General features: G+C 35.9%; 1 long non-coding RNA gene across 5 annotated transcripts; it reads left to right on the plus strand.

The window, feature by feature from the left end:
• Nucleotides 1–8,203: 8,203 nt before the first annotated feature.
• On the plus strand, nt 8,204–10,986 carry LOC113319592. Of its 5 annotated transcripts, none has more exons than XR_003345672.1 (6): nt 8,204–8,655; nt 8,793–8,958; nt 9,150–9,229; nt 9,801–9,995; nt 10,325–10,377; nt 10,498–10,986. It is a non-coding gene; the product is annotated as an uncharacterized LOC113319592 (long non-coding RNA). The 5 variants fall into 5 exon arrangements; XR_003345673.1 differs by lacking the exon at nt 10,325–10,377 and having other exon boundaries at nt 8,204–8,509; nt 8,615–8,655; nt 10,498–10,936; XR_003345669.1 differs by lacking the exon at nt 10,325–10,377 and having other exon boundaries at nt 10,498–10,936.
• Nucleotides 10,987–12,038: the final 1,052 nt, after the last annotated feature.

The raw sequence follows: 12,038 nt of genomic DNA on the forward strand, positions 1-12,038 counted from the left end.
AGGATCAATCAATTTACAATCAACAACCAAAGGTTGGATTTCACAATTGATCGATACAACGCACAACATGTGATATTTCAATTATATAACAAAATATAATGCGGAATAGAAATAACACAGACACCAGAAGCTTTGCTGACGAGGAAACTGCAAATGCAGAAAAACCCTGGGACCTAGTCCAGATTGAACACCAAACTGTATTAAGCCGCTACAGACACTAGCCTACTACAAACTAACTTCGGTCTGGAGTGTAGTTGAACCCTAATCAATCTCACACTGATTCAAGGTACAGTTGCGCCCCTTACATCTCTGATCCCAGCAGGATATTACGCACTTGATTCCCTTAGCTGATCTCACCCACAATTAAGAGTTTCTACGACACAAAGTCGAAGACTTTAATAAACAAATCTGTATCACACCGAAAAGTTTACGATAATAGATAAATTTGTCTCCCACAGATAAACCTATGAGTTTTGTTCCGTCTTTTGATAAACAAGGTAAACAGGAACTAATTGATAACTCGGACTTATATTCCCGAAGAACTGCCTAGTATTATCAATCACCTCACAATAATCTAAATCGTATGATAGCGAAACTAGATATTGCGGAATCACAAACGATGAGACAAAGATGTTTGTGATTTCTTTTTATCTTGCCCTATCGGAGATATAATCTTAAGTCAATTATTCAATTGAACTCATACGATAGAAAATGGCAAGATCAGATCGCTCAACTACAAGAGAAGTAGTTTCGTCTGGCTTCACAATCCCAATGAAGTATTTCAGTCGTTAACCTACAGGATCTCGAGAAGAAACCTAAGGTTAAAGGAGAATCGACTCTAGAAAAACCAACTAGTATCACACAGGAGGTGTGGGGATTAGTTTTTCCTGTTGCTAGATGTCTCCTTTATATAGTTTTCAAATCAGGGTTTGCAATCTAAGTTATCTTGGTAACAAAGCATTCAATATTCACCGTTAGATGAAAAACCTGATTCAACCAAGCTAATATCTTTGAACCGTTAGATCAAAACTTAGCTTGTCATACACAAATGAATGTATTCATTTAGGTTTGAGTAACCGTACCTAAACGTGTATACTTAGTTGGTTCACAAATAGTTAAACAATGGTTAGGCATATGAGCACTTTCATATTAACCGTATTCATCATTCTCATAACTAGTTCAAATGACTCATAAGAACTAGTTGAAGAGTTGTTCAATTGCTTAGGTCTTTATTCATAGACACAATTGAAACAAAATCGGTTTGATCCATTTGAATCAATTCATGAAAAATATACCCACGGTTTGCAAAGATTGCACTCCTTATAATTTATTATTTTAAGTTCATGAAATACCGATTTGAGAAATAACCAGCTTGGGTACGCGTATGGGTATGCGTACCTTAGCTACCGGATTTGAGTTTACAAACTCAGCAGAAATTTTCGGTTTGAAAACTTCCAAGGGTACGCGTACGGGTATGCGTACCTAAGGTGACTGTTTTACTAGTTTTCAAACTACAAACTCGGCAGAAATTTTCTGTTGGAAAACTTCCGCTGGTACGCGTACGGGTACGCGTACCCAACCTGTCTCCTTCACCAATATCGTATGCACACCCTTGGTTTCCGGCACATGGATTTATACATTAATGTGCGAACACACTATATATGCTTATATCCATAGTTGGTAATCTCAACTCTACATTTCAATCATTGAAACATTCTTCTATAATGTTATAATAATCGTTATTCACGACTATCGTCATCAAATCTATTTTCAAGATTGAAACGTCATCATGACTTTCGTCATGGGTAAATATGAAAGTGGTTAAAGCAAAAGCTTACCAACACATATTTCGAGAAAAAGATAGGCGAGTAAACTCGGCTCGAAATAGCAAATATGTATGTATAAAAAGTATCATACTTATACGATTATTGTCTCAAGAGTAGGAGATAGAGTATACTTTTGAGTGACAGATTAGTTCAAGTATCCACATACCTTTTTAGTCGGATGAAGTTCCACTGGTTCCTCGAGTAGTTCTTCGTCTTCGTAAGATGATCGCCATGGAGTCTGGAGCTCAACTACACTTAACTATCCTAGATCGAGAGTTGTTGAAGTTCCGTAGCCATAACAATGAGAAAACAAAAGCTCTCGATCATTTTTATACAGTGTCATAGTATTATTACACAGTATCAAAGTTCTTATATCACAACTTCAACAACAATACTATGGTGATATGTACCACTCCCTTTTAGTCAATACTTCGTCTCAACACGAAAACCACTCCCCCTTACATAATGATCCGAAAACCATATGTATTTGTAGTGTGAACTACATATTAATTCTCCCCCTTTTTGTCAATCAAATTGGCAAAGGTACGAAAACGAGATCCTAATGAAATTTTCATGGAGACACTTCAAGACCAAAGAAAAGTACATATCAACTTTGTTTGGATGCAATCATAAAGCCGAAGCTAAATGCATTCATCATGGAGTTTATAAAGATACAAGATAACTCAAATATTCCACGGCCGTACTCCCCACAAAGATATGGAAATTAAGCGCAAGTTCAAAAGAATTCTCCCCCATTTGGTGTCATTCCCGAAAGAACAACAAGAGCGACCTTACTTTTACGAGAAAAGAAGGATTTCTTTGGACACCAAAAACCACAAAATGATTTTGTATCCAAAATTCTCAAATAAACTAACCACAAGAGAACCTATGATTAATTTAACCGGAATACACAACCAAATTAACCAAAAACGAATCTATGATTAGTTTAGTTGGAAATGCTCACACAAGAAGACTTATGGAGCCGCATAGTATATACATAAAATATGGATCAGGGAAGACAATACTGCGGAATATACAAGGATTCATTCTATTTCCCATCACTATTTGCACAATGACATACAATAGACATAATCCTCGTACACCAAAAGATTTTAACCTATCTTCCATCAATAAATGACATAATAGGCTTAACTTTTGTTTGTCAAAAGTTCATCGATCTTGTATCAATACATGCATATCGACATATAAACGAGATAATTCTTGACAATGTATCGGACAATAAGAGTTCACGGATGCAAACACACATATCTCATAACTTATTGCAACATATAAAACCATAAATATTAATACTGCAAACATCATCTTCCAAAACAACTTTAGAATTTAAATAAATAAATCTAAAAACATGAAGATGAAAACGTTGGACATAGCTATGTGTTCTCACAATAATGGCTATTCCAAACCCTAGTTATCCCTCTTAAACAAAAACAAGAATAAAAATTCTTTTAAGAAGTTTCCTAGACAAATAAATTAATTTTCTTTGATTATTTCATACTTTTGAAAAGGTCCATCAAAATAGGAGTCACTGATATCCTTGATCTTCTTGACCGTAGAGACACCATGTTCATGTGTTGGAAAATTTGTTTTTCGGTCAACGATGCGAGCAAGATGCCTGGATTTGACGCAATCAAGGATGACCTTCTTCTTGTTCCTGATCAAGATGTTTTGATTATCAAGGATTTTTTTTTGTCCATCAATGAGTTGGTTTATCTGCAATTGAAGGTTAGCAAGCTCGTTCTTAACCTCATTCTGAACGAAGATTAAATCCTTGACAGATTCTCCTATCCAAGAGTTATACTCTTTTCTTTCAAGCATCTTTTTCAGAATCATATCTTGAGCTGAATCACATCCTCTGAAGTCTTCTTCCATCTTAATGTTTACTTCTTGTTGAGGTTCAATAGAGGTTCTCATAGGCATCTTTTTCTGGGAATAGGATAAACACATACAAGGCATATATATGTTATCAACCAGGGGAGACACCCTTGATAGAAACCCTAGATTTTAAAGAAGACTTGGACGTTCGTGGACCAAAAAATATCAGAAGGTCAGAAAAAAAAACTCAAGAAAATACATATTGTTTCTCAAGATGTCTCTTTTAAACAAGACTCAATATCTGATAAGATAGAGCAAAAGAGTTACATTAGATACAGAGAGAAAAATCTCAACCTGTATAACAGACATCAAACCTACGGATGGTAATCAACAGAAGACTTGAGTATCTCACTTACAAACATCCTTGTATCTCTCAAGTTAGACACAGGGATGAGAATACCTGTAGTTAGGTAGAAGGATGAGATATGATCTCACCATGAGTGTTGAGAGATGATTTTGGGTGTTTGAGCATTGATCGGTCGAACTCGCATGCGTCTTGCTATCTCAAGCATGTTTGTGAATATTAGTGATCAAAACTATATGTCTTGATTTCTAGTATACTTATGACTAAGTCTCGGTCTAGGATAGTTAGGAATAATTGAGCTCCAGACTCCATGGCGATTATCTTGCAAAGACGAAGAACTACTCAAGGAACCAGTGAAACTTCATCCGACCAAAAGGTATGTGGAGACTTGAACTCATCTTGTCACTCAAAATTCTATCTACTCTATGTCCTACTCTTGAGACAAAAGTCGTATAAGTATGATAGTTTTTATACATACACATTTGCTATTTCGAGCCGAGTTTACTTGCCTATCTTTTTCTCGAAATACGTGTTGGTAAGCTTTTGCTTTAACCATCTTCATCTTTACCCGTGACGAAAGTCATGATGACGTTTTAATCTTGAAAATAGCTTTGATGACGATAGTCGATTCTTTATGTCTGATGACTGTTATAACACTATAGAAGAATATTTCAATGATTGAAATGTAGAGTTGAGAATATTTAACCACCTATGGATGTAAGCATATAGTGTGTTCGCACATTAGTGTATAAATCCATGTGCCGGAAACCAAGTGCGTGCATATGTGTGCATGCGGTATTGGTGAAGGAGACAGGTTGGCTACGCGTACCCGTACGCGTACTGGCGGAACTTTTTCACCCGAAAAAGTCTGCTGAGTTTGGAAACTAAAACCAACTCAAAATCCGGTAGCTAAGGTACGCATACCCGTACGCGTACCCAAGCTAGTTATTTCTCAAGTCGGTAGTTCATGGACTTAAAACAATAAATTATAAGGAATGCAATCTTTGCAAACCGTGGGTATATTGTTCATGAATTGATTCAAATGACTCAAACCGATTTTGTTTCAATTGTGTCTATGTATAAAAACCTAAGCAATTGAACAACTCTTGAACTAGTTCTTATAAGTCATTTGAACTAGTTGTGAGAAAGATGAATACGGTTAATATGAAAGCACTCATATGGCTAACCATTTGTGAACCAACCAATGTACACATTTAGGTACGGTTACTCAAACCTAAATGAATAAATTTCATTTGTGTGTGACAAGCTAAGTTTCGATCTAACGGTTGAAAGATATTAGCTTGGATAAATAAGGTTTTTCATCTAACGGTGATTATTGAATGCTTTATTACCAAGGTAACTTAGATTGCAAACCCTGATTTGAAAACTATATAAGGAGACGTCTAGCAACTGTGCAAACTAATCCCCACACCTCCTGTGTGATACTAGTTGGTTTGCTGGAGTCAATTCTCCTTTAATCGTAGGTTTCTTCTCGAGACCCTTTCGATGAACGACTGAAAGACTTCATTGGGATTGTGAAGCCAGACAAAACTACTTCTCTTGTAGTTGAGCGATCTGATCTTTCCATTTTCTATCGTACGAGTTCAATTGAATAATTGAATTGAGATTATATCATCGATAGGGAAAGATAAAAAGAAATCACAAACATCTTCGTCTCATCGTTTGTGATTCCACAATATCTAATTTCGCTACCATACAATTTAGATTATTGTGAGGTGATTGATAATACCAGGATGTTCTTCGGGAATATAAGTCCGGTTTATCAATTGGTTCTTGTTCACCTTGATTTTTATCAAAAGACAGAACAAAACTTTTAGGTTTATCTGTGGGAGACAGATTTATCTATCCTTGTAAACTTTTCTGTGTGATACAAATTTGTTTATTAAATTCTTCGACTTTGGGTCGTAACAACTCTTGGTTGTGGGTGAGATCAGCTAAAGGAATCAAGTGCGTAGTATCCTGCTGGGATCAGAGACGTAAGGAACGCAACTGCACCTTGAATCAGTGTGAGATTGATTAGGGTTCAACTACAGTCCAGACCGAAGTTGGTTTATAGTAGGCTAGTGTTTGTAGTATCTTAGTACAGTGTGGTGTTCAATCTGGACTAGGTCCCGGGTTTTTTTTTTGCATTTGCGGTTTTCTCGTTAACATAATTTCCGGTGTCTGTGTTATTTCTATTCCGCATTATATTTTGTTATATAATTGAAATATCACAGGTTGTGCGTTTGTATCGATCAATTGTGAAATCCAACCTTTGGTTGTTGATTGGAAATTGATTGATCCTTGGATATTGGTCTTTGGTACCATCCAAGTTTATTATCTTTGTATTTGATAAAGACTCGCAGATTTCTATTTGCTTGAGTAAAATCATATCAAGAGAGAGATATTAACTCCTCGATATACTTTTCTATAGATTGAGTCTGACTGTCTAGTTGATTCTCTACAAAGTATATTAGAGTTAGTCCATACAAATTGCTAATTGAAATATTGGGTGTGGTTGTTAGACCCCCGCATTTTCATGGGGGTGCCATCCGACAGTCTGACTTTTGTATTTCTTACCTCTCTTTGACTAGACACTTAGCATAGTCAAAAGTATGGGAAGACATAGACTATGCGTAGATAAGAGATACTACTTTGTCCACACAATCAGATTGCTACAAACACAGACTTGTAAGGTCTTTAAACGTGGTTGCCTGCTCTGATACCAATTGGAAATGTGGGGGTACGACAACCTCACCCAATATTTCGATTAACAATCTGAATGGACTAACTCTAATATACTTTTAAGAGAATCAATCAGACAGTCAGACTCAATCTTAATAAAAATTATATCAAGGAGTTAATATCTCTATCTCCCGATTTGATCTATACTCAAACAAATAGAAATATGTGAGTCTTTATCAAATACAAGAGATATAAACATGGATGGTACCAAAGACCAATATCCAAGGATCAATCAATTTACAATCAACAACCAAAGGTTGGATTTCACAATTGATCGATACAACGCACAACATGTGATATTTCAATTATATAACAAAATATAATGCGGAATAGAAATAACACAGACACCAGAAGCTTTGCTGACGAGGAAACTGCAAATGCAGAAAAACCCTGGGACCTAGTCCAGATTGAACACCAAACTGTATTAAGCCGTTACAGACACTAGCCTACTACAAACTAACTTCGGTCTGGAGTGTAGTTGAACCCTAATCAATCTCACACTGATTCAAGGTACAGTTGCGCCCCTTACATCTCTGATCCCAGCAGGATATTACGCACTTGATTCCCTTAGCTGATCTCACCCACAATTAAGAGTTGCTACGACACAAAGTCGAAGACTTTAATAAACAAATCTGTATCACACCGAAAAGTTTACGATAATAGATAAATTTGTCTCCCACAGATAAACCTATGAGTTTTGTTCCGTCTTTTGATAAACAAGGTGAACAGGAACTAATTGATAACTCGGACTTATATTCCCGAAGAACTGCCTAGTATTATCAATCACCTCACAATAATCTAAATCGTATGATAGCGAAACTAGATATTGCTGAATCACAAACGATGAGACAAAGATGTTTGTGATTTCTTTTTATCTTGCCCTATCGGAGATATAATCTTAAGTCAATTATTCAATTGAACTCATACGATAGAAAATGGCAAGATCAGATCGCTCAACTACAAGAGAAGTAGTTTCGTTTGGCTTCACAATCCCAATGAAGTCTTTTAGTCGTTAACCTACAGGGTCTCGAGAAGAAACCTAAGGTTAAAGGAGAATCGACTCTAGCAAAACCAACTAGTATCACACAGGAGGTGTGGGGATTAGTTTTTCCAGTTGCTAGATATCTCCTTTATATAGTATTCAAATCAGGGTTTGCAATCTAAGTTACCTTGGTAACAAAGCATTCAATATTCACCGTTAGATGAAAAACCTTATTCAACCAATCTAATATCTTTCAACCATTAGATCTAAACTTAGCTTGTCACACACAAATGAAAGTGGGAATGTTATATATGCCCTCAGTTTTGATGGGCCTTGTATAAGTACCCTTATGAACCTTTACAAATACCCCCAGTGGTATAATCGAAAATTTTAGTAACTACATAATTCCCAGAATTCCTTTTTTAACCTTTATATCTTATTTTTTGTTGTTCTTTTATCCCTAAACACAGAGAGAAATCTCCATCGCTCACACCACCCCGTCTCCAATTCCATCTCCATCGCCTCCACCACAACCTACACTTCCACCTCTGCTGCAATCTTCAATTCGAAACATGTTAGTCGACCTGTATTTATTTTAGAGTGAGTTTTCGGCGGAATAATTGAGAAAGGAATGAATTTTAACTAGAGACTAGACTAGCCGAAGAATCAATTTAGAGTCTGAGATCGAGAGAAATTCATTATTATCAGTAGTTCATCTTGAAGGTTAAGGAGAGATCTCTTCTTACGAATCAATTTCTGGTAATTCAATTATTATTTTTAGATTCGATCTACAAATTTAAACCTAAATTCATAACTGGAAATGAATGAGACGAATGTCCGTAAAATTAATAATATGGTTTGTAGATTGATTTGAATACCAAACGACATCAATATCAAATAATAAGGTAAACAATCGATTAAATATTTTAAATTTGTTTTATGATTTTGATTCCATAAATCTAAGCAAAATCAATTTTGTGTGATTGTGTTTCAAGTGTTTACCGGTAACGGTTTAATTAAATTTTTTTTATTGGTGTTGCAGTGAAGGCAGTAGTGGTGGTTGTTGTGATTGTTCTGGTGGTGGTGGTGGATATTTGTTTTGCAGTGGAGGTGATGGTGTGGATTCGTAGTAGTCATAGAAGTGGTACCTGATAGTGGAGTAATTAAGGATTCCCACTTGATAATAGGCATAGACTGATATAAGTAAGGTAGAATAAAAACTTGGGTAATTCTTTCCACAGTCTTGTTCTGTATATTTTTTATTGAAAGTTAAGCTTTTGTAGGTACTGACATAACTATATAGGTATGCAAGTGATAATACTATCAGAAAAATCATGTTGATAATGATACAATTTCATTTCCAGTGTTTTGCTAAACCCGTTGTGCTAATATGTTATAGATGAAAAATGCTTCCACATCTTTTTTTGAGCAACGGTCGGTCTTCACACAACAGGAGATATTGGTTCTCATCTGCACAAGGTACCGTTTTATAGATTCTATTTTTGCCGGATTTGATCGCCCTTGCGGATCCATTTTGTAGCCTTTATGGAAAAACTTTTAAATAGTTTGAACAAACTATCTATACTATATATGTTGAACATTTGGTGATGGAGGAGGTGCTGAAGGTTATGAGTGTGTGGAAAAGCATCTTGTTTCCAAACAAAAAAATGATCTTAATTGTAATTGTTCATTTTGGCAGTTGGATGAGCCTAGAATTATTCTCTGACTGGGTGCTTTCCTAATCGTAATTGTTCATTTGATAAACACATTCTTGATTTATATATATTGTGGTAGGATGTTTGTTAGTGGCCACGGGATGTGTCACTTATTTAATATGTGTGACCATACTAACTTCAGCCAATGTTACACATTCACAAATGCCAGGAACTAGGAACGTTGACATACTTGTAGAACTGGTATTTGTAATGAAAATTTCTTGTTTTATGCACGCAAAAATCTTACAGAACTGGTATCTGTATCTGTAATGATAATTTTTTTTTTTTTTTATGCATGCAACATACTCAATACTGCATTTCTTTTGTCTTGACAGGTGTATATAGCTGCATTGATGTTCCCCTCTAGTCACTGTGGTGTGAACTGATTCAGGAGTCGCTGGTTGGGGAATTACTGATTCTTGACACCACTATGAAGTGCTCAAACACTATTCCCAATAGCATCATGGAGCTGAGAAGGATGGCTATTGGCTAACCAGTTTATATTTAGATTCTCTTCCATATTCTTTCAGGTATTCTCTATCTTGATACATTTTTTGATCCTTGAGTCTATCTGGACAAGAACATACATACATATATCCATTTTTGCCTGGGATTAACAGTAGTTAACTTTATCTAGTTTCCTCAATTTCGTTCATGGACTTTAGATTTTGGGGACAACTTGATAAAGTTGCTTTCACTTTTGGAGGCAACTTGAGCTAGTTGATTCCAGATTTGAAGGCAACTTGAGCTAGTTTATTCCAGTTCGGAGGCAACTTGGTTATGTTTTTGGGTCCATTCATGCATCTAAAATTATCTTATACATATATCTTAAAGTAGTTGCGACGAATCTGTGGTGCAGTGGTAAAACAGGGTTGTGTTGAGTTGCTGTTATAGCCAGCTGAACTAGCGGAGGTTAGGTTGTGTTGAGTTGCTGAGATTAGGTTGTGTTGATTTGTTGTTATATCCAGTTGAACTGGTGGATATTAGGTGAATGTACAGAGTTTTTGAGCTTCCAATTTTGTTTGTTTGCAGCAATGATGGAGGTAGTGGATTAGCAGGTAGAGTTTGTGGTCATGAAGTTGTTGCATTAGCAGATGGAGGATGTGATATTGTCTGGTGGTGGTTCGAATTGTTGGTTGTGCACTGAAAAGAGATATGAAGTGGCAGGTGCTGGTATGTGATTTTGATATGTTACTTTGTATTGACGAATCTGTGGTGCAATGGTAGCACAACGGACTATATGTCAGAAGATGTGTGTTCGACTCACACTAGGTTCACTTTTTGTGTACAATTTTTATTTTTTGGAGACAACTTGTGATAGTTGCCTCCATATATGAAGACAACTTGCGCTAGTTGCTTTCACTTTTGAAGACAACTTTGTGCTAGTTGCCTTCACTTTTGAAGACAACTTGAGATAATTGCCTCAGATTCGGAGACAACTTGAGTTTGTTGGCTCCATTTTGTTTTGCAACTTGTTCTTGTACACTATTTATTGGAAACAACTTGAGCTAGTTGCCTCCACTTTTGAAGACAACTTAAGCTATGTAGGATCAGAATCTCGCAACGACAATGTTTCAGCGAAATTATCAATGACACAGCACAACAGCGTCGCAGAACAATTTCACAAATGATAAAATAAATGACGTCAACAAAGATCACGAGAAAGATATGATAGTTCTTCGAAAATTAGAGAGTTTGCGAAATTAACATTTGTAAGGTTGCGAGAATGTCGCAAACCGTACCCGAAAATAAAGGCCAGATTAGCTGTCATCCACTATGTATTTCTTTATAAATAGTTGTTCGAGTTGTAAAGAAGGAGAGATCTTTTTTGATTAAGAAACAAGTAAATAGGAGAGAGAAAGTTCAGAGCAGAGATCATTCTTGACTTATTTATCTTTTCTTGTAAGAACATTCAAAGATTTATCAATAAAATTAAGAGTGTAAACTTAAAAATGAGTTGATCAACAATGAAATCATATGAGGGGTGTAGTGTAGGATTTCCTGCAACTACATAATGGCGCTAGAAACAGGGACGTGTTGAAGATTATTTTAGAAAAAGCTGAAGATTGATATTGAGATTTGTGAAAATTTAGAGTGATTGATTAAGAATTTTCTATAATTTCTTGCAATACTGTTAACATTGAAAAAATGGCTAGAAGAAGAAATACATCCGAACAATCGACTACTGTTAGAAGAAGCAAAAGAATTGCTGGTAGAGAAAGAAGTGAAATGGGAGAATCTACTAGAATGAGAAGTAATAGAGAAAATCAAATTCAACCACCAATGCAACAAACACTAGATCAAGGGAGGAATATATATTATGATAGGGTGAGCATACACACTTGGCAATCAAATTCGGCAGAAGAAGTAGAAGAAGAGCAACAAAACAGAAATTATAGACAGGAAGAGAGAAATCAAGAAGTAGACGAAGGAATAATTCATGGAGATGAGGAAATTGGAGCATTAGAAACGTTGAGACGAAGAATACATGAAGAAAGAAGAGCTGAGGCAGAAGAACGTGCAAATTTAACAAGGCAAAATCACGAATTAAGGATGGAGAATATAAGACTACA

The sequence above is a fragment of the Papaver somniferum genome, chromosome 10 (assembly GCF_003573695.1).
Source record: "Papaver somniferum cultivar HN1 chromosome 10, ASM357369v1, whole genome shotgun sequence".
NCBI lineage: Eukaryota > Viridiplantae > Streptophyta > Magnoliopsida > Ranunculales > Papaveraceae > Papaver > Papaver somniferum.